Below are 19,837 nucleotides of genomic sequence, written 5' to 3' on the forward strand. Positions count from 1 at the left end.
TGGCACTCTGTGTCTTGTACTTCTGGCACCCCTTAAATTTTTGTTAACAAGCATGACTAGTTTCAAAGCAAAGCTGTTGTTAGGACCTGAAACTACATGCAGGAATGAGGTAACACAATGTCCTGCTTTTCGCTCGTGGTAACTGGGGAGAGCTGTTGTGGTCATTGGTTTCATTGCAGCTCCTCACAGAAAACAAGGAGTGAGATGCAGTCAGGGCAACATCAAGATTAACATTCCCATGGGTTCAAAAGTGCATGGGCTCTGGGGTGTCACAGCAGACACAGCTCAGCTTGGGGGTGAAAGATGAGTTAAACCTGCTGGGTCTTCATTTTTGGGTCTCAAAACTGTGGCCTCAAAGTCTCAGGATGTGGTCTTCATGCCTGTAAGTTCATGCCAAAGTAGTTTACTGACAGCTTCTTGGTTTGTCACAATGAGGGAAATAGTAGTCCATGGCAAATCATAAGGGCTGATAGTAAGTTTGAACTTTGAAACTACCTTCTTATTGGAAACAGGACATGTTAAGCAATGACAATCATCTCATCTATCCTAGACAGCCTCCCCAGCCCTTCTGAGTGCCTGGCATTGTTTGCTCTCTATATGCAAGGGAAAGAGATTTTGGAGACATCTAACTCCCCATCCCTCTTCTTTCTTTCTTTCTTTCTTTCTTTCTTTCTTTCTTTCTTTCTTTCTTTCTTTCTTTCTTTCTTTCTTTCTTTCCTTTTACCATCAACATTAAACCTGTTACATGGTGTTGCGGACAAGTTTGGGATCCTATATGGTGTCTAGTGCAAATGTGCTGTGTACCTCTTTGACCAGATGTCCTGCTTGCTTGCTATTGCAGGGCATTCAAAGGATCTTTCCAGGCCTATCATCCTTGACCAACACCTTTCTTTCCTGCTGTCTAGGGCACTTTTCAGTTTATAAAACATGTCAGCAGCCATTTCTAGCCAGTTTTCTTTAGCACACAAATTGTTTGGTCAAAATAAATGCCATTTTTCCTTGGGCAGAATGCCCCTGAGAAAGGCAGAGTCTCACATCTAGGAGCTTGTGCTGTGCTTGCTCCCTTTCCAAGCATCCTGTCATGCTCAGCTCAGCTCCTTTTCTCTCTTAAAGTGCAGAATTTAGTCCTGTTGCAAAAAGAAATTAATTTCTGATCCTTCTCCCTGGGTATCCAGAAGACCTTTCTGCCCTCAAGCCAAGCTTGTGTGCCAGAGTTTCACATCCCAGAAACCCTCCTTTCTGCTGGTGTGCCAAGGAGACAGAGCTATTTTGCTCTGTGTTACTGTGTCTTGCTTTGCTTTCAGCATCACTCTCTTCCCCTTGTTCCACTGTCTGGAAGATTAATTAGGTCTCTGCAGTGCAAAGCTTAGAGGCTGTCTTGCACTCTTTTCTGATGGCATGTTGGAGGCCTTACTACGTGATAGACCTGTTCTAAAATGTCCACAGAACAGAAACATTGATGCCCTGTTACCATGAATATTTGTCAAAATACATCAGCTCAATAATTTCATGTATTTTTTGAGTAAGTCCTGGAAGGTCACCTGTCTTATAAGTACATTGTATATAAAGAGTCACATTATTAAAACAAGCAAAACAAGATTAGCATCAAAGGCCGGTGGAAATACATTGACTTTAATACTTTATATGTTCAAAGGATTGGTGCAGTTATTCCTGCTGTCACACATTATATTGCGCTGAATTTCAACAGAAATTGAAATGACCTTTAATGTCGCAGCTTTGCTAAGAAAGGAGAAGACCCAGATGAATTGGAAAGGACAATGTGTTTTAAAGGGTAAGAAATCCTTACTTGTCCTGCTGCAGAGTAAGTGAAAGCTTGCACATCCTTGTCACATGACAATTCCTGTCACCACTTTCTTTTCTGGGTTGTAACAAGAGGCTCATTTCAAGGGGCGAAATCTCGCTCCCGCTGTAGTTGAAGACAAAATGCTCGTTGTCTTCCATGGAGGTATTTTTTCCCTTCATGGAGTTGCATGGACATTGCAGGCCATGTCCAGCTTCTGCTTTTTCAGAAATGAATGTTTCAGTAGTTTTTGTAAATCATTAAGTACCTTCCAAATTCACACCCTATTACCTGCAACTCCAGCTGTCATAGGACATCTGAAAACATAGGAGCCAAAATCATTAGTGTTTTAAAAAATCTTGACATAATTCTTTTTGGCATGTTCTCCTTTTGGCATATTCTATATAGAGAACAAGAATGCACACAGCTTTCCCTCATTACCACAAGTTATAAGCACCCTCATTTATTGCTTTACATAGTCCCCTGTGGATAAGCATTTTGTTGTTTATTCTAGTAGTCAGCATAAAATGTACATTCCCCCGCCCTCCTCTGGCAATAAACAACCACAATTTCAAAGCTGATTTTTTTACTTATTTGTGAAACTTCAGTTTAGTTTTGGAAATATTTGTCCTAAAAGTCATATAGTAATTGATCACCCCATTCCACAATCTTTTCAGAAGTGTTTGCAGAAAATGAGCAAAGCTCATCTGGTGAGCATCCACATAAGGATGTGAGGCACACTGCTGGCCCAGACGAAAAGCCTCTCGGATTGAATTGCCTCTTCTACTGTTTACACCCTGGTGTGAGCTGTGCAATGCCAGCCTTCTCCAATGGGCTCTTATCTCTTCAGATAAGTGAGAGAGAAGAGAAAACATGTCAGGTGGCTCAGTTCACAGGTTTTAAAAATGAAATAAATGTTTTTTTAAGACTGAGGATAAGAAGTGGAAAGAAGGTGAAAGAGGGAAAGAACTAATTTGTTTCTGGCGCTGGAAAACACAGGTTGATGTTTCTTAGCTATATTTGTTCAGCCGATTTATTTAGGTACCTTCTCACGTGTAGCACAAAACCATTGGCCAGATACAGCAATAAATGGACTTCATTAAAGAGAAATGAAACATGAAGTTATTTTGGCTCTGTAATTACACAGGTCAGAAATGAAAAATAAGCTAAGATTGTTGAATGGAAACTTTCTATATGTTTTTGATTACCTTGCGTTGACAGCTCTTCAGATTATCCTGCTTCCCATGCCAATTTGCAGAAAGAATTTACGAAGTACTGTCTCATCTCTAGGCTGGGGTTTCATAGATTTTCATTAGGCACACTGCATTTTGACAGGAACATCGTCTCTTGGAGAAACTCACTTCCGTTTCCAAACCTAGCGCCCCTTTTTGGGGGGGAGGTCACATGTCTCCCCATAGAGATAAATGAAAAAATCACCAAGAAATCATGAGTTTGGAAATGCTGCCAGAGGGGTTGTCTGCCTTTGTGGAACTGCATGATGAGGAGATGCAGCTTGTTGCTATACAGACTGGGGTAATTTTTTTGTGTTTTGTCTTGTTTGCACAGAGTGGTCCTGGCCTGTGACTGTAGCTCCTTAGCTACCACAACAGAGTACTTATATTTTTACTATGAATGCCTTAGGTTGGTTAGGATTTTAGTAAAAAGACCTGAGACAGTAACTCAGGAAATCAGAGCCAGTCCTAGTTTGCAAGTGACATCTGAAGTATCACTCTTAAAGCAAATACTTTGGTTTGTATGTTGTCCGTGGAGCAAAATTATGATCTTTGAAACTGCTGGAGGAGGGACCTCCCACACTCGGTAGCTATGCTTAAACTGACACGAGATTTCTCTGGAACTTTTCAACAGCACCTGCCTCTCCATCAATTAAAGTATTTAGGCTCATACTTGGAAGACTGCTCCATCATGCCCATACAATTAGATTTGCAATCCAGGGAACTAAGTCAGAGAGTTTTGATCTGAGCTGAGTTTTCAAATGTGTTTCATACTGCGTTGGGTACAAGCACACTCTGAAAGACTCTCCACATAGGGTAAAGGTCCCCAGTTTATGAGCAGCTTCTGTTCAACAGTCCTACGTTCCAGGAAATCTAGTCTCTTCTGCTTTAATGTGCCCACTAAATTTGTTTTCCTGCTTGCTAACATAATAAATATTAATTAATGTATAGTCAGCTTGGACTGTTTGGCTAGCACTGACTTCTTCCAGATATTAACTTAATATAATCATATTCTTCTCCCCCTGACCTCTCTGGATCTCAGCTCAGAGTTTCACAGTTGGAATATCTTGTACATTTGTTCATGGATAAATCAATACTTACGTACTTTATAGCTAAGCCATGAGTTCTAGTAACCAAGGTTTTTCTGAAAGCTTGCAATTCAAACAGGAAAATGCCAGCTTGATTTGCATTTTCTATTGACTCAACATAATCCAAGATAAAGTAAAAACAATTTAGCAAGATTTTTAATACCTGCGGGGCTAAAAATATTTTAACATACTATTTCTGGTTGACTGACTCCTGTCAATGGACATTTCAAGTCTGTTTGGAATATATAGAACTTGTATGCATCCCAAATAATGCCTAAAACTATATGGCTTAAGTCCAGCTGATATTATATATAGTGTAATCAAATAAAAAAGCCTGAAAGCTCAAAGGGTGCTACAAAAGCACAGGCTTCTTCAGCCTCACAAATGAAAAGTTACAGACACCCAACCTAGAGAGATATACATAATTCCTTTAAGGTTTATATGTCCAGAGAAGTTACCTATAAAGTCACCAAAGAAGCTTTAAGGTATCTGAGTTTGATATGCTGTATGACAAATACTGTTTCTTGCACTTTCATAGCAGTTTCCTGTGGAAACTATGTTGTCTTAGAGAGATACACCATTACTGTTAATGGCAGGTTTCACTGATTTAGGTGATAGGAAGATTCTCCCTCTGCTCTCACTGTTTTTCTAGTGAAACAGCTATTAATACCCCAAAGGAAAAAAAAGCAGCTCCCTTCTAGTATCTGGCTGTGTCATATACAAACTAGGGGAAAGGAAAGGAAAACAATAGGAAAAAGAAAAATCAGCTGAAATGTATTATTAGAAAAAGGTAGATAATAAGGCACAGCTGAATTTTTTACATGAAATCAGAATTTTGCTTGCATTTACATACATGAGCATGTACTGGGTGAGAAAGAATTGCTTCACATCCAAGCTTTTCTGAAAACAGAGATTGGATCTGAGAACTGATGTGAAGGTGAAGCTTTTCTTGGAACAACATCCATGAAAGACATGAGCAAGTTGGGAGGCACAACTGTTGGAGATTCTCACTGACACAAAAGCCAAGCTGACGGGGAGAGCAGCAACCTGACTGACAAAGACCAGAAGGTGTCCTATGACATTTGAAAGTCCCAGGAGGCTTTGGTCAATTTGGATCTTGTCTGAATCTCATGTATGAACTATAAAAAAATCAAACAGCTGAGGTGACAGCAGAAGTTCCAATGAATTGATTCTACACCATATTTCATCAAAATGGGTTAACCAAAGGTTTGGGATGAAATACTGAATCCAGAGAACTGCAGACTTGTGAAAGCTTGGGGATCCTGATATTTGACTGGCCTCTGTGTCTCCACAGTCTTGTGGAAACCTTTATTTCAATACTATCTAGGGCTTGAGCTGTCTGATTTGTACCAAGAATGTATCAGAGGCCAACTTACTGCAAAAGCCTTTGTCTGTTTTTTACCGACAAAAGTTGGAAGGAGCAAACAGTGGAAATGTAAAGTGCATCTGGGCAGTGCTTGTGGCTGGGTCTCAGGCAGTGATCCATAAAGATTTCTTGTATAGGTTTCTAGGGCTGGACTATTTGGGCTCGGAACCCTAGACTTTGAACCCTTGAGATTTGTGATGTATGGTCAAAAAGGAACATTATAACAGGAGAGCACTTAATCTGATTTCACACCTTAGAAAAAGGAAGGAGCTTTGCTGAGGATAAACTTGGATGTATCTTATTCTGGGGTGACCTATGAAATAGGAGATGGGATATGAGTACTTTTGGGCACTCAGATGAAAACCTAAGTAGTCATAAAAGCCAGTGAGGAAGAACCGGAGGCCAAGTTTTTGGTAATTTTTTTTCACCCACAGAGCTGAGAACATATCTGTGGAAACATGCTGGAAGAGTGAGTTTTTCCAACAGAACAAAAGAGACAGAATCTGCCCCAGTGAGCAGATTTGCTCAGGAACACAAGGTATTACTCAGGTCCCCAGTGAATATAAACTTGGCATGGAAAGAAAAACTCTTGAGATTGTTTAAATGGCACTACAATGTGACAGAAAGTTATTCTTTATCCAAAGTTACCCAAAAGGAAAAACATGATGAGAATAGCTAAGAAGGCATCAACTGAGATTTACACCAGACTAGAGTGCTGGCAAAGACCTTCTGAGCCATGAAGTCCATGCTCCAGTTACTGCAATACTCTACCACATCGTGTGATGCCTTTCATTACATTATCAAGCTCCAATGTAAAACCAATGAGCTTTTTTCCCAGGGCTACTCATTATGAATGGCTGTTTCAAAGCCTGCCATGATGAGTAGAAGCCTTCTAGTTTGCAAGCTGAATTTATCAGTGGCCTTTTGATATCCATTTGTTCCTAGGTCAGTATTATCTTTCAGCCTAAATATGCCCCCCCTGCCATATGTTAACCTTCACAGTATACCTTTACAGATAATAACAGATAATTCTTCCTGCCTTTGCTCTGGCTGGCTAAAAGTTCATTTTCTGGTGTAAGGTAGGCTCTCTCTTATCTCATCAACCCTGTAGCCTTTCTTTTTATGAATTGTTACTTGAAATTAAGTTCTACATGTCCTCAGTGGCTAATAATAATTTAAGATTTTTCTAAGGCCATGCACTTCTTCCATGTATTCTTTTATTTTATCTCATTTCATCCCTTCCTCTTACAGTTTATTTCCTTTTTTCTCTGTTGGGGTGGAGCTTTTTCCTTAAGAGTCAGAACTATAGGTTACATGGAGATGGTAAATGGGCATCAGGAGGAGTTGCTACTATGAGATAGCTGTTTTAGTCAGCTGTAAAAACACTGTGAAACTGCTTTATGTAACAGCAAAGTACAAGTGTAATGTAGTTACAAATGGAGAAGTGTTTGCTGACTTCGTTTTTTGAGGCAGAGGCTAAGGGACAAAGAAAATGATAAACAGGGAGCAAAGAACTTTTTCTGCACTTGAGTGCAGAAACACTGAGATAAGCTTGGTAAGAGGATTTCAGGGCCCACACGTCAGGTGAAAGATGTTTGGAGCCATGAGCAAAGATCTGGTTTTGATCCCTGCAGTGTGGGGGTAAATGGGGCTTTGCTTTGCTTTAATTTTATTGCAAATAAATATCTCTACAACAAAGACCCTTGACTCAATTTTCAGTTTCTCTTAGTGAAAAGAAGTTCGGAGACCTTAAGCCTTGGCTAACCACTTGCAGACATGACATAATTTTGGCGTGTGTGTAAACAACTTCTAATATTGCCTTTGCCTGCTGCTAGAAAAGGTGATAACTGAAGGGATATGGAAGCAAAACAAAACCAATAAACGTTGGCAGCTGGGTTCACCTGAGTTCTTTACGGTGTGTTTGCATTACACAGCTCAGGGCTGTGAGGATAGCCATCTCCGAAGGTGGTGGCTCACGCCATCGTAGCTGGCATAGTAGATCCAGCCAGGACCAGCAGTGCTGTCAGAAGTCAGACATTGAAGGCAAACCTTTAGTGCAGTGTTAAATACAAGACTGGGTACCTACTCGGGCAGTGAGAACTGAGTAAGCTTTCTTTTGCAGAGTGGGGACAGGCAGGTTCTGTTTATCTGTGCTCACCGCCAGACCTGCTGCTTTCCACTGCCAGAATGGCACAACAGCTTGGCCCTTGGAAAGAGATGACATATTTTTGGATTCTTTCTGCTCCAAGTATTTAAGTGTCTTAGTGTTACATATGATATAACAACTGCAGCTGCAATTCTTTGTGGCTCTCTGTTGCACTGATAGCCCTAAAATTATTTTACCCACTCATTTGAAATCCAGAAAGTGGAATTTAACAGTAAACTCTACTAGCAAATAGAGTGAGTCTCAGAGGGAAACAAAGGGAAATGGACAACTTTGTGAAAGGGAAAATTATCAAAGAATAGTTAACACACAATAAATTAGATTAAATGATATTGAAGGTAATATTTTGGGGTTAGAACAGTGTCATTGCTTTAAGATGAATGCTGCTGCTGTGATGGTGAAATGCAAATGCTGGACTTTGGCAGTTGTGCATCTCTGTTCAACTTGCCTAGATTTTTTTTTTTTTCCCATGAACCAGTCATTGCAGATTCATTGTGGGTTTTCTTTCATGTGAAAAAGGTTCTGCATTCTAGTAAAAGTTATCTGATAACTTATCCCAAGACATACCACAGCATCACAGTGCTGAAGAAATCTGGAGAAGAAGCATTAGGAAAAGTTGTTAGAGGCAAATTAAATCCTTGCCTCCCTGAAGCTGGTGGGAAAACCCTCTTGCCTTCTGTGAGAACAGGATTTCTCTTTAACAATTAAAATATATTTCCCCTCAAATAACCCCCTCAAAAACATGTTCATAAAATAGTCCTTGGTATTTTCCCCTTCTGTGCATTTGCGTATCTCCTACAAATATTCACTCTACAGTAATAGCATGAGGTTGAACAGAGGCTTTTTGGAGGCCCAAAAGACAAAGGAGAATTAGCCAGAAAAGTTTTGATCACATTGCAACTGGAGTCAGGAGTCTTTCCATCAACTGCTCTCAGTGGGATAAAACTGCCTCCATGCTGATAGAAAAAAGTTCCTTAAACAGCAGGTATTAATTACATATGCGATTAATCATCAGCTCTGCTTCACCAGGACCCTTATTGAGGTTTCACAGTCAGAGTCAAGAAATCTTGTTTCAGTGTTTACTTCAGTGAAGAGGTTCACGTTACTGTATCAAGAAAGTGTTTTTTGGTATTCTGGGTCTCTTAGAGCTGCTTAGAAATTACGCAACTCTTGGAAGTAATTTATCTCCCCCCCAATATATTTTTAATGAAAATATTATGGAAACTGAAATTAATTTGAAGTTTTCATCACTTTTACCCAATGAGGCTAGAAGTGTGATGTTTCAAAAGGAAAACAGACAGAATTTGGCTCTGAAACTTAAAATGTAGCTTATAACATTCCTCAGGTATTATTTCATCTAGCATTTGGCAGCTAATAAATCTTCTTAGCTGAGAAGTTTTTTTCTGAAATTACCAAGAGATCTGAAAAAAAGGGCACTTCCAAACACATTGATTTAACTGCTGGAGAGTCTCTTCGTTGGCTCATTACTGCCAGGAACAAGATGCTGTTGTGTTGACTTGGAGTCATGGCAGGAGAACACAACAAACATGAAATTTAAGTTCTGTGTCACACATGTTGGCTGCAAAGGTTTTAGACACTTAGAAAGGGGATACCTCTCTCCTGTTTTTCACATTGCCTCTCATGCACCTACTTCTGAATTTATTTGGTGAATGGATTTAAAAATTATTTTGCCTCTTTCTATGAAAGAAGCACAGAATATGAAATAATTTTTTTTCACTCAAATCAGTATTATGGTGAATTAGGTCATCATCTGCTTTGTTTCAGTGGAAAGGTAGCTAAAACCATAAGTGCTTAACCTAAGCCCAGTGTGCTTCCCCAGAGAGGCAGTTGGATGCTGAAATTTGAAAAAAATACGTTTATTAATTTGTAGGCTTAAAAATGGAATTTAAAGTAAGTTCTGGGCTAGCTGTATAAAGTTTAACTTTTAAACCGGAAGGAAGGATCTAAAAGTGCCTGACACTTTCATGGCAGTAGAAGGTGTGTAAAAGCTATACTACTGTAAATCAGGCTGCTTTTTCAGTATCTCAGACTGGTTGTGTGATTCTTGGCCTTGCTTGAAAAGCATTATGACCCCAAATCACTCAAATTTCCACATAATAATGGATGGAATGAGATGTTGTAATTGATAAAAATAACTGAGATACTCTTACTGCAAATCATCCACGCGGTCTGCTCTTAAAACTCCCCATGTGTTAGAGCCCCCAGCGCTGCGATTGTGCCAAAGGTACTTTTGTGCTGCAGCTAACCAGACACAGAAGAGGACCGTGGGGTCTGCACCTCTGAGCTGGTGCTGATCTGATACAGTAAATCGTGCTGCCTGGCTTCCATAACCTCAGTGTCAGACAATTTTGATGAGGCTTCTTCCAATTCATGGCCATGCTGTGCGTGGCTCCCCTAGTCACAGGGCAGTGAAACAGACCCTGTGCTGGCAACCTGCCTACGCACTCTGCCTGCTTGTCTGACTGCAGAAACATTGACCTGCCCTGCCAGCTGGTGTCTGCTGCAGCTGAGAGATGTTTTAGGGGCTTTAGGAGAAGGTGGCAGGGGGAGCGAGTCTTGCACAGAGTCCATGAGGCTTGACACAAGTCTAACAGCATCTGGTTGGTACCTGGCCTGCAAATGCCCTGATCAAGCCTATCTTTCTGGTCTGCTTTAAAGTTGCAGAAATTGCCATCCAACATGAACATGGAACATTTCTGACTCAGCTCATCACAAAGGTAGGGACCATTTGCAAAAGAAATAGCCAGAACCATACTTCAGACTCCTCTGTAAAGCAATACTTGTTCAGTCATTGTTTTGTTTCAAACCCATTTCTACTTATGCTGAATAGGGGGAAGCCATAAAAGCGATTTTAATAATGGGACAAAATTTTAAAATAAATGCGGTCTTCTGAACATCAAGTTCACTTTAATAATATTTTTTTCTTAAACATTATCTTATACATGAAAATATCTTTTCTGTTACTTTCTCAATATTCTTTCTAAATTTCTGGTCAGCAAAAAGAAGCAACTGTACAGCTGGGCACTAGCTGTGCACATTTCCCTGTGCTGACTGTAAGGGGCATCCTAGCTCAATGGAGCCATCACCACTGCCCTGTTGGGCCCCATCCCTTGGGTTTACCACATGTACTACTGAAGGTACTTGATTTTACTAACTGCTGACTGAGCTCCAAGCATTAGTCAACACTTAGCTAGCCCCCAGAGGGATGGCCAAAGATACTTCACGCTCAGTCAGCAAGGACTAATGGTGTTGGGGTGGGATCTGTAAGCTACTTCTCGTAACGTTACATAGCTCTTCTTTGTTATTGCCGACTGCTCTCTGCTTGAAGTTGCTAAGATTCATTGCCTTGTGCATAGCTCCAGGTAAGGCAACTTTCAGCTGCCTGCTAATGTTAAAAAGATTAGAAGTATACATAGATGATTTTTTTTTTTTCTGCTTGAGTAACCTGATAATTTATGAGAAGTGGGAAAGAAGGATGGGAATACAGAGGCTGTCATTCCACGCAAATTTTATTCTAGCAGCAAAGTGGCTTTAGAGGTTCCTGCCCTTCCCTGCCCGCTCTTACCCCTGGGTCACGGTCTTCTGTTCCCTCTGCTGCTCTGATACAGCTGTTCATGCACTGATGCACTGATAAGCAGAGCAAGCTGGGGCTAAGAACATGCTAGCTGCAGGTCTGGCAAAAGTGAGCTCTGTGCCTCCCACACACACAGTGCGAGGACCCTGTCTGCTAACAGCATGGCCCTGAGCACGCAGAGCTGCTCCTGGCTCTCCCTTCCCATGTGCCCTGCTTTTGCCTTGTGTGACTAGAAGCACTGTGGTCTCCATTCTGTCTTCTCCCAGCATTCAACACCCGTATCAGGCGGGCAGCTACCAGCAAACAGCTGATCTGCCCTATGCTTGTACATGGGCACTGGTCTGATCTGGTGCCTCTTCCAAAAATACTTTCCAAAATCTGTCTGCAAAGGACATTGTATTCCTATCCTCTTTTTTTCTACAGCTGTAACATAGGAAAGAATTGTGCCTCTTGGGTCGAAGGCCAGATGATGCTGTTCAAAAGATCATCTATGAGGAAACAGTTAAAATTATTTTATTATGCCAAGGTTCTGCTGATTAAGAGAACCAGGCTTTGAGATCTAATACTCCAGTGGGAAAAACCAAACCTGGCAATAGTTATGGCAGGGTGTGGATTGACTGATTATCTCAAACGTACTCCCCAAAATTTTTTGTTCATCTTCAGTGTCCAGACCTAGAAACTAGAGTTTCTGAAGAAAAATTATATCCCCTTCTTATGTCTTGATGTTATGTTCAGGTATTGTTGCAAGTTAGTCAATGCACACAGAAACATTGGAAGAAAACTGTTCTTGACAGGGTTTCCATCTTCAGAAACACCCTCTGCTTGCTTCTTGGGGTTTAATTTTATTACGGAAGTAACAAATGAAGAGACTTATTATGAATTGAAACCTTTCCCAGAATGGATGCTGCAGTTGCTCTGCCTCCAAAGACACTCACACTGAAGTTGTTTCACCTTATAAAGCCTTTTGGTCCTTTATAGAGCTTTTCAGTCCTTTATAATGCCTCTTATCCTTCAGATCTGGGTGGATACCAACTTCCTCACCTCAGGAAGGAAGTAGAATCTGCTTGAAACCTGTTATCACACGATCAGCTTTGCCAGCCTGTTGCTTTTGGGTGAATATCTCAACCTAAATGATCCACTGTGTCAAAACTTTGTGCCTGTGCAGAAAATCTTAAAGTTCTGACCCAACCACGGCTCAGCTGTGGAAAAAACAGCAGTAGTTTTTGCCCAGCATTTGGGACTCAAAGGTTTGTGCTGGTTCCTTATCTCGGATGGAAAGAGTCTCAGGATAACCTTCACTAGACCAGATATAGACATCTACAATACAGATATTTTCATCTAAGCTAGTTGTATAGTCAATGGAGAAAAAGAGGTGTTTTTTAATAATGAATCATCTCATCCTGAAGTGGAAATCTATGTTCGGTCAGGCAAATTGCACTCTCAAAGTCCCTATTTCTCTCCATTGACTGGAAAGGGAGCGGAGGGTGACAGAGGCTGGGGTACGAATGGTTACACTGCAGCTGTCTAAAGGACAGTAGGATGGAGCATATGCTTAGTGTGAACACTACCATATTACTGTAATTGAAAGTAGGCGAGTAATGAACTGAAGAGGCTGAAGAATCATTCTGAACATTCAGTTCCTACACCTGGCCATATGCTTTCTCTGCATTGAGTCCTGTTTAAAGTGCAGCTTTTTTTTTTTTTTTAAAATCTTGATTTAAAGGTGTCATTAAGAGATATTATAGTTGTTGGTAAATCATTGTGGTGCATCATTTGACTGCTCAAAAGAAAAACCTGAATGGCTAAAAAAAATTTGACTGGCTAATTCTGTCTAGCAGAATAACTTTGTCATATCTCCGTTTGTGAAGCCCTCCATTATCAAGCTTCTGTTCCCTGTGTAAATATTATGGCCTTTGAACAAGCAGTACTACCATGTGCCTTTGAGTTACCTAAGACTGAAGTAATTTATTGTGTCTTCCAGTCCCAGACAAGTTTTTCAGCCTTGTAACGCAGTGGTTTCTGAATGAGGCTTTGTTGTCCCCACTGGAATTGCAAAGGCAGAAGTAGAAATGGCAGGGGGATGGCAGTTCTGGGAAGAGGGTCACAGGGGAAAAAAGCCCATTACCCACTGCTGTAATGATTCGCAGAGCTCTTCTCTGAACCTCCTTCAGCTGAGCAGCCTTTGGCTTGAACCCAGCATCCAGCAGCACCATGCAGATGTGCAGCACCATGCCAGCTGTGCAGCCAAGGACAGTTTGCATTTCTCCAGCCACCAGGTCATTGCTGGAGCTCAGGTTTCTCAGGTTGGTTACCTGCTGTGACCCCCAAGTCTTTCTCAGACATGTTTCTTCCAAGGATAGAGTACCCTGTCATAGATTTCTGACTTCAAGCCTGATGATATTTGAAAAACATTTTTCTTTATTTCACTTGAAGTGGGCAATGTAACTCTCGATTATTATGAATTATACCTCTAGTCTTTGTGTTATTTACAATCTCTAGCAGTAAGGGCTTATGTTTTTAGTTCATTAGTAGCAAAGTCACATGGTGTGGGAAGACTGATCCTTGCAGGACCTCACCTGAACAACGTCTGCATAATATGTGTTTTCCAAATACCTGCTGGCAGCTACATTGTGAAACCTGTCACTTAGGTACAGGACCAGTAATATGTCTAGTAGCTCCTCAGACAGAATTGCTTTTTCTGTACCTTGAAGACTTTAACATCAACATTTCCTTAAGACATTAAAAACCCCTTAAAAACTCCTCATGGTTATTGTCATATAAAAGCCCTTTCTACGTAGACTCATACAAAGAAAGGAATACTATTTAGATTTATGTTACTGGAAGATAGCACAAGTGAGATCTAAAGTCAGAATTGCAGTCAGCTAGAACCTGTAGGCTTAGAGAATGATGAGTTATGTACAGTGCTGAATGCTTTTACATCTGGAAAAAAGTAAATGAAAATGTCTTTTTAACATTTTTGTTTAAGAAATACCTACAGAACAACAGCTGAAAATATTTTTATAATCCTCAAATATTTAAGTGGTCAATTAAGTGCATTTTTCAAGTAATTAATAGTTTTACTACTGATGCATGACTATTCTAATTTTTAAATTACTTGGCTGTGCTTTGATAAATTCTTTTTCTCGGGAAAGAAAACACAGCTGAATTGCTGCCATGTGAAAATCACAGAGGAAATATGTGAATTACAATATGTTTTACTGAAGGAGTGCTTTAGTCAGTAAGTATTAACATTTAAATTCATCTGTACTCCTTGAAAACGGTTGTTTAAATGCTTTCATGCCTGACTCAGCCTTTTGACCTTTCATGGCAGACAAACCACGTATTGTTGTAGGTATTTTCACTAACATGTTAATAAGTCTAAGTCATCAGTGCCTCTGTGAAAACCAAAGCAGAATGGGTTTGTTGTGTGTACTCATTAAAAACAGCTTGCTTTCTGTGCCCTGCTTATTTGCCTATTTGTTGCCTTTGAGAAAACTTAATTTAATGCTGCTTCTTACAGTTAGTCTGTGAAGTACATAACCTGTAGAGCTGTTTATAAACTTTTCTCATTGGAAAGTGATGATTTTATTGCAAAAATATTTTTTTATTTTTGCACAAACGACTACAAACTTCAAAAATTTTTCTGAAAGAAGAAAGTAATATTTTGATCCTTTCATAGTGCTAATGTGGTGTTTCATCACACTTGGTGTTGGCTGTCCTAGGAACCTCATTGCATTTCCATGCCCAGTGCTAAACCTGCAAACTTTATTACCAGTCACACACCATTGCCTATGACTGAACTGATTAACTGCAGTAGATTGTGTGAACAATGGGAGATGTAGTTTAGGAAAGACACTCTGTCTAGACATGAGGGTGGGATCATGAATTGTCCTATTAAGTACTCCTGTGAGGCATTGTGGCTGCATTGCAGAAATATTTTGGAACCCGTGTTTCAGTTTTGTAACTTTTCTGAAATCCGAATATTTTTCATAAAAAAAAATCTCATTTTCTGCTTAGTGTTTAGACAGAACTTGAATACATGTACCTCATCATTGAGTAAAACTCACCATAGAATTGGTGACTTGAGTCAAAGTTTTAATGGAATCAGGCCTTGATCATTGCTTGTAAATACTGTTCCAATAATAAGACACAATAAGACAGCTTACAAACTACTTTCTAAGTTGCTTATGTGTATGTATAGTATCATAATGGCAGAGAAAGAAGATTTGAGAAGTTGGAAAATGCACAGTAAATTCAGTCAAGTCTTGAGACCAGTACTGTTTAATATCTTCATCAATGACATAGACAGTGGGATTAAGTGCACCCTCAACAAATGTGCAGATGACACCAAGCTGAGTGGGGCGGTTGACAGGCCTGAAGGACGAGATGCCATCCAGAGGGACCTGGACAAACTTGAGAAGTGGACCCATGTGAACCTCATGAGGTTAAACAAGGCCAAGTACAAGGTCTTGCACCTGGATTGGGGCAATGCCTGGTATCAATCCAGGCTGGGGGATGAAGGGGTGGAGAGCAGCCCTGCCGAGAAGAACTTGGGCGTCCTGGGGGATGAAAAGCTGGACATCAGCTGGCAATCTGTGCTCGCAGCCCAGAAAGCCAACCGTATCCTGGGTTCCTATCAAAAGCAGCCTGGCCAGCAGATTGAGGGAGGTAATTCTGCCCCTCTACTCTGCTCTGGAGTCCTCAATACAGGAAAGACACGGACCTGCTGGAGCGGGTCCAGAGGAGGGCCACAAAAATGATCAGAGGGGTGGAACACCTCTCCTATGAAGAAAGGCTGAAAGGGTTGAGGTTGTTCAGCCTGGAGAAGAGAAGGCTCTAGGGAGACCTTACTGTAGCCTTTCAATACCTAAAAGGAGTTTATAAAAAGATGGGGACAGACTTTCTAGTAGGGCCTGTGGTGATAGGACAAGGGGTAATGGTTTTAAAGTAAAAGAAGGTAGATTCAGACTAGGTATAAGGAAGAAATTTTTTTACACTGAGGGTGGTGAAACACTGGAACAAGTTGCCCAGAGAGGTGGTAGATGCCCCGTTCCTGGAAACATTCAAGGTCAGGTTGGACGGGGCTTTGAGCAACCAGATCTAGTTGAAGATGTCCCTGCTCATTGCAGGGGGTTGGACTAGATAACCTTCGAAGGTCCCTTCCAACCCAAACCATTCTATGATTCTATGATTGGTATCACTGAAATTAGGCAGAATTTTGGTTTTGGTTGTAGTAGGACCAGAATTTAATTCTTCAAATGACTTCATAGAATTCATGTTATGCAAAGATAAGCTTGAAGTCCAGTGAAAGCATGCAATGCAGAAGCACAGAAACATTTGTTATAGGCCAATGCATTCCGTAGAACAGCTTTGTTCTGGCATCAGGGGCAAGCATAACAACTAAGATATGAAACTCAGAAGGTCAAGTGCCAGAAGACAAGAGTAAATTTGTATTCGTTAAAACGAATTACACAGTTAATTGTGTCCTATAGTCCTATTTACAAACTTCAAGCTTCTTGGCATTTTTCACGTTTTGCCTCTGTTCGTAAAGAATTTTATGCGCTTGCCCCATGTCTCCCACCTTAGATAAAGCCACATTCCAATAAAATTAATCTGTAATTATAACTTAAGACAATATTCAACTGTGTTTTCTCACAATAGAAAAAATTTTATCCAGGCACTGGCCAATAAGAGGTGGATATTTTTAAGGTCCTAACTTTCTGTGAAAGTGCTAGAAGAGTGCTAGAATCTGACTTGGAAAATAGCACATTTGTAATAAATTCTTTTCAAAAAAAGCACATAAATTGAAGTAGTTTGGCATAGGGCTCCTTTGAGATGTGTATGCTTATTTTTGCACAGCAACTGGTGATACATTCTGCTTTGTCCAAGCAGGGATTCTGTGCAGAGGTACCACCTCATACCATGTAAGGACTGTAGTTGTGCTAAACTCCTTTGGTAGTCAGGGACAGATATGAAAAGAGATATGTAGGAACACTTCACCACACTTTAGATACCTTATTTAGGTACCTTGAGAGTAGTTGATCCTAATGCTTATTTCCTTACATTGACAATGAAACAAGTCTAGAATGACTAGGTTAGATAACAAACATTTATACTGTGGTTATCTAAAATTAGATGACCTGAGTCCTACTCATCCAAGTGTTAATTAATCCTCTCTTCTTATTTAATATGCAGACACCCTAAAGTATCTATACTATTAAGTGCCTAAATTTGCCTACAGCTCCTTTTCTGCAGGAATTAGCAATAACAAGACTTTGTAATTCAGTGGAAGATGGTTATAGAAATAGGGTAATGCAACCTGACTTGGGGGGGGGGGGGGACGACGGACAGGGAGGAGGGAGGGAATGAGGATATTTTCCACTAATACTAAATGGTTCCTGAGAAGCTAAAAAAAGGAGGAAACTAACCCACAATGACTGAGTTTTGCCACTGACAAAAGACAGTACAAGACAATACTGAACCTCTGTCTGGCTTATTGGGAAGAAATACAAGGAGAAGAGGGCAGGGTACAAAGGATCTCTTATTCACAATCCATGGACAAATTCTCCCAGAAAGAGTAGCAAGGGTCCAGGGATGGTTAGGACTCTCCAGGCTGTGGTCAAAACAGAGAATGACCATGTATTAAGGTTGTCTTCTTTGAACTGATGTGAGGGGCTATGATACAGATATTTGTCTGTAACCTCTTTGGGGCAGAGATTGCATATTTTGTATTTTTTGATTCTAGCTTTTGTCCAGTGTTAGGCACAGGATGGCCTCTAAACCCTGGCAGGTGAAAACCCGACAGCTACAACATTTTTCTTTCCCTAAATAAATTGCACAGAAATGAACTTGAACTGATTGTTTAAATAAGGAAAGCTAGTCAGGCTCGTTTAATTGTGAATTGTAACTAGCTCATGTTGCATTTCCATTACTGTGCTATACTGATATAAATATTTTATGTAAAATTGATATGTTAACTAGCATATCATGCAGCTATATGGCTTCACATTTTATATGAGTAAGTTTTATTGGTTTTTTTTTACCACACAAGCTATTTCCCACAATGTTTTGTAATTTATATAAATGCTTGCTTTAGCAAAGTTTCTCAGGAATCATATTCACTCCCAGTGTGCAGAGAAAGTTGCCTGAAAACTGTTGTTCTGCTCCCAGGACCATAAGTTCCATGGGAAGGTCTGAGTCAGTAATTGTAGCCATATATAAATACAATTTATTTCACACTAATTGTACAGTTATAAAGATTACTAAAAAAAAAATAATTAAGAGCAATTACACCTCCAATGTTACACATATATAATAGAATAGCTTTATCCCCATTGGCACAGAAATGTGTTTATTCCTAAAGATACCAAATGGTCCTGGTGTCAGGTCCATGGTGGTTCTGCCTTGCTAACTGCAGGATATCATTCCCCTCAGTGTAACAGGTATTTTAAAGCTCCCCAACAGACTTCTTATAGCTTCTCACAGTGTAACTTGAGGTTAACCACGAAGGTGCTGCAGATTTCTAAAATGTAGTACTTTCAGCCATTCTTGGGCAGCTGCTTTCTTTTTTCCTTCCAAAAACCACCACATCAGCAGCCACATCCAGTCACCTGATCTTGGTGTCTGGAATCACAGCTGGTAATTACACATGCTCTTGTGCTGGGCAAAACAGCTCCAGCTTCGTTTCAACATTTTGAAGAGACTGGGAGATGAAGTAATGACAGGGAAAGAATTAGAGCTCTGCCAAACTACTTGAAACTGCTGACATTATAAAAATTGCCTTAGGCAAAGTTTCACTTCAGATGATCTAGTAGGAAGCACTTTGGAAGTACTCTAATAATCGGAAGAAAGCATGCAACATTTTCAGCAAGGAAAAACTCTCACCATTAAAATTAATGGATGCAGTCAATGTCTGATCAAAGTTTCTTAAGGGGCTGCTGCTAGATTGAAAACAATTTGAACTATGCTTGTATCTGTAATAAAATCTTATGTTAACCAGAAACTAATTCTTAATATCTAATGCTTCTGAGCTTTCTATTCTCCATTGAGAAACAACACAGTTAATGGAACAATCTGGAGATGATAATTTCCCTGCACCTTCCAGCAAGCTCTTTTACAAATTGCCTTGAAGTACATAAGTATTTTAAGTTCACATTACTGATAAGAGTATGGAACTAAGGAGAGGGTTCACATGGAAGCAAATAAACCCTCCCTATTTATCAATTTTAATAAAATATTTATGCTAATAGTCTTTCATAAACACTATTTGTTTCATAACACCTAACTCAAGTGATGGATCAACACAGCAAAGCGCAGAACCCTGTGAAAATACTCTTATGGTTCATGGCTGCATTGGGCACGTTGCTGAAATACCTGGGTGAATAGCGCGTTCTTGGCAAGATTAGTTGGGCATGACATGGTGCTATGCTACTGTGCTACATTGGTTGTGGTGATCATGCAGCCTCAAAAACTTCTCTAACTACAGTGCTGCACTGGAAATAGTTGCTGTACTCGGAAAAATTGCAAAGGGCTAAGACCTCCTAGAAAAGCAACAGGATTTTGCATTTTTT

This window comes from Haliaeetus leucocephalus, unplaced genomic scaffold, assembly GCF_000737465.1.
Source record: "Haliaeetus leucocephalus isolate CR32 unplaced genomic scaffold, Haliaeetus_leucocephalus-4.0 Scaffold351, whole genome shotgun sequence".
In the NCBI taxonomy this organism is placed as follows: domain Eukaryota; kingdom Metazoa; phylum Chordata; class Aves; order Accipitriformes; family Accipitridae; genus Haliaeetus; species Haliaeetus leucocephalus.